This window comes from Macadamia integrifolia, chromosome 14 (assembly GCF_013358625.1).
Source record: "Macadamia integrifolia cultivar HAES 741 chromosome 14, SCU_Mint_v3, whole genome shotgun sequence".
Classification (NCBI taxonomy): Eukaryota; Viridiplantae; Streptophyta; class Magnoliopsida; order Proteales; family Proteaceae; genus Macadamia; species Macadamia integrifolia.
In genome coordinates, this window is record NC_056570.1 from 19,331,544 (window position 1) to 19,335,616 (window position 4,073).

Consider the following 4,073-nt stretch of genomic DNA (forward strand, 5'->3'; position numbering starts at 1 on the left):
TTGTTAACACTTGAGATGTATGGGATCAGCTTTACTCTACCAAAAATAACCAAAACAAACAAAACAAAAACACGATTCACAAACAGGGTTTGGATTTTGTCAAGGGTTTTAAGAAAGAGCTTTGAGAAGGAATCAAGGAACAAGGAAGAACCACTGATCTAGGCGACCATTTTGCTCCGGCAGCGGTGAGCTTACTTCGGCAACGGTGCACTTCATTCTTCTTTGACAGGAGTAGAAATATAGTGGATGACCTTAGGGCTTAGGCACTCATTTTGGCATCATAGAGGTAAGTATAATAAATACTTGTATTTTTTATGTCTTCTTTTCTTTATATTTATAGTTTTGTTTCATAATTATGTATTTATATTATATGTTAATATGATTGATGATTGATGATTGATGATTGATGAAGATGAACTTAGTTTATTCACTTTATTGATTTGTTTTCTTGATGAATATCTTACATTGGTATGAATATGAACCTTTAATATTTATTTAACATATGAGTAATAGGATTCAACTAGGATTTGAGCCAAATAGATTGGTTTTATAAAAAAATTACACAGGAACGCTTTAGTCGATAAGGCAACGCCTTATGCCCGCCTTATCGCTAAGGCGCTCCGAAAGACTCTCAAACGCCTCCGTCGCCTTACCGCCTTAAAAACTATGTGGCTTGGTCAGACTCCTCTCGGAGGTCACATTTCTCTCTATCGCCAAGATCATCACCACCACCACCACCACCATCATCATCATCACCACCATATCTCTACTAACAAAGGGTGACAATGTGCAAGTATGACCATTGGATTGCGACCAATCAATATCCTCATCATCTCCACCAAGTTGGGACCCAAAAGGTAGGAGTGTCTTTGATTGCACTCGACTCTCTCGAGAAGGCATGAATTCAACCCATCTCCTCCTTGAGAAGCCATGTTGTGCTCTTCTTACAATGTTGCAAGAAAAAGTGTCACATCATTAAATTTTCTACATCAATTAAAAATCATATGACAACAAGAAAGCTAGTTCATAATTTGTACCTAAGTCATTTTTTTTTCTTCTTAAAACTAATTTTTATAATTATTCTTTAAATAATAATAGCCTAAGTAACCAATATGTGAGTACAGAAACAACACAAAACATTTCTGAGTTGAAAAGACAACCACAATACTTTAAAAATTGTTTCCTAGTTTTCAAACCAAATTAGAATATTTTTCCATATTTTTCTTGTATATATATATGTATCATTTTTTATTAAAAAAAAAAAAATGCAACACTGCTGTAAAATCGGCCAGTTGTGTCCAACACATATAAAACTGAGCTCCACCCACTAAGTATTATTCAATTTTTTTTTTTAATTGTTGCAAGAAAATCAAAATTTTAAATTAGAAAGTAAAAGAAAAAAAAACAAAGCAGAATTTTAAACAGATTTTGTGGGGTCATAGATTGGAGCTAATTCTATATACTTTTTTTTTTTTTGGGTAAAAAATTACTTTAGGGAAATAGGTTATTACCTTAATGTTTGAATTTCAACCTATTTCCCTCAAATCCACCAATGTGGATGACTTGCGCAGGCTTCTAACAACTTGTTCCACCAAGAATATGAAGTGGAATGGCCAAAACCAGTTAAAATTGATGTTTAACAGCAAGTTTCACACGAAACATGGTGAAATATTGATATAAGTCTGTTTCGATCGACTTTTAAGTATTTATAACACATGGCTGTGACATTTCGGCGAAATGGCATGGTTGACTTGGACTGAGATTCTGACTGAAACTTGAAACGGAAAGGGAAGACAGACTCAGAAGTTGGAAGTTCCGGTCGAAATCCTGAATGCCTAGTGAGTCGCGGCCTGTTTCATGTCGGTTCAGGTCAAAACCGAGTTAGTTTCGACTAAAACCAGGGACTTGTTGAATTATGATTGGATGTAACTGTTAACTATAAATAAAGCATGGGGTATTTGACTGTAGATGCAAGATTTTCATTCTTGTTCTGTTATGCATCAGAGCATTCTACTGTAATGATTCAGAAGCCATTTTTTGGTGGTGAAGCCGAGAACTACTGGTGGTGAATCCAGTCTGGCCTTGTGGTGAAACACCCAGGTTAACTATTCTTTTTTGTTGGCTTCTTTCAAGGAGCCGTGCAAATTCCTGTAAACAGGGTGCAGCAGAGCCAGATTCATTCCTGCGGTACAGCTTTCCTATTCTATCTGGGAGTTTTGGTAACTAATTATCGACAGGTTTGATCACTTCTCTGACTTCATAAATATCAATCAGTCAGTAGTCTGGTCTGTTTTATGCATTCAAAATTACATCTTGCTGGCTGAATCTTGCCTTCCAAATCTTGGGTTGGAGTACTTGCAATTCCCATCTTCGGTGGGAATTCAAGAACTGATCTTTATTGTTCTGTTGTCGTTGATTGTATATACTAATCTAAGAGTGCGTGTATTGAATCTGAAATTCAATCATTCAAAAGATTGGCTGTTTGGCTGTTTTGAGGTTTCATTGTCACACAAGGAATTGTCTAATTAAGCAGATCCAACCCTTGGATCTTGTGGCTGATAATTCCATTAACAATTCTAATCATATGGAGGACCAATTGACCGGTAAGGTCTGCTGGTCTGAGTTGTTGATATGATTTTATTAAATTCTCTTGATTCTGCACTTCTCTACTCTGTTTTCAATCATGTTGTGGTGGTGAATGATCTTTGACATCAGAACCACATTAAAAGGTAAATATGGAAAATGATTTTGTTCTTTGCTGACGAAACATGTTTTCTTTGAGCTTACCAATTTGCCCTGCATTTAACTTCTTTATGGTTTGGTTCTCTCTCTCTCTCTCTCATCCTCTGTAAAACTTCCAGCTGTTTAATTGACCACACAAATCCTTAGAGGGATTTGGTTTAGACATGCCATCCTCTCTTTTGCCTTGTGCTTGTGAAGGAATTGTTGAGAGTAAAAGCCGATTTGAGGAATCTAGTATTTCTGTATGTGTATGTATATTTGCATCTTTTTAATTCTTAGTGATTTAAGTATTCAAAGTGCTTCTATTTTTCATATGCTCTGATGTTCCCTTGTTCCCTTAGTTTTAGCCAGTGTCATCCCCCTTCCACAATCAGATGGGAAATTGATTCATTGATGCCCACTTGCTTCTCAGACCTGTGCATGGTACATGTACGTGAACAAGGCCAAAACCAGTCCAGACCGGTTGTGGGATTCAACTGCTGTGATAGGCAGCCTAGTCAAGTGTGGCCTAGTTCCATATTGGTCCGATGGAGCATATCAAGAGACCTAAAGACAACTTGCTGGAGATTTAGGAAGCCAAGCTGCTGCTTGCGTGGAGATTGTTTGAGATTATTTTCTATATTTTGCTTGGCTATTGATTTGCTGATTTGAAGGAATACTAACTACAGATTTTGTGGGGGTAAATATGGATGGACTCTTGAGATTTCACGGTTCCCATGTTCAGCCTGCATGGAGGAGTTTAAGCTTCAAGATTTTAGGAAATCTTTGATTGATCTAGTTTCCATTTTCATATTTCCTTGTAATAGCTATTGTGAAGATATTATCTAGGTGGTTTGTAATTTTAGTATTTCAATTTTAGAAAGTAGGAATTCTAATTTATTGGGTTTCTATCTATGTAGAAGGGAGGGATTTGTTTTGGATTAGGAATATGTATGTGAGGTTCTATTCCCCATCGATTTTGTAGTAGCTATTCAATATTATAAATAAGATGTGGCTGGACAGAATAGCCAAACAAGAGTGGAATAATAATTTTGTGCTCGCTTTGTGAGAGTATGGTGAGATGCCATTGGTGAGAGACCAACAACGGTGAGAAGTCGTGGGTGAGAGTCCCAAGTCAGAGAGACTACCCCCCATCCCCCTTACCCCTGTCACCTTCTTCTTCTTTCCCTTCTTCTCTCCCTTCTTCTCTATATTCAGTTTTAAGTTTTTTGTTGAAGACTGTTCGAAGCTACCCAGAGCTATTAAATCAAGATCTGATCTGGAGAGATAAGAACATAACCTGCGGCATCCATTAATTGCTTGAAGTTTTCTGCTGTTAACTTCAAGCTTCA

General features: G+C 36.9%; 1 protein-coding gene across 2 annotated transcripts in view; it reads left to right on the forward strand.

Moving 5' to 3' along the window:
* Positions 1 to 3,757, forward strand: part of LOC122060397 (mediator of RNA polymerase II transcription subunit 4) — a 75,112-nt gene extending 71,355 nt beyond the window's left edge. Inside the window, exon 2 of one of the 2 annotated variants that reach the window (XM_042623475.1) lies at positions 3,084 to 3,757. The gene's annotated coding sequence lies outside the window, so the exon portion shown is untranslated. The remainder of the gene's footprint in view (positions 1 to 3,083) is intronic. The other variant, XM_042623474.1, reaches the window with a different exon arrangement.
* The last annotated feature ends 316 nt before the right edge of the window (positions 3,758 to 4,073 follow it).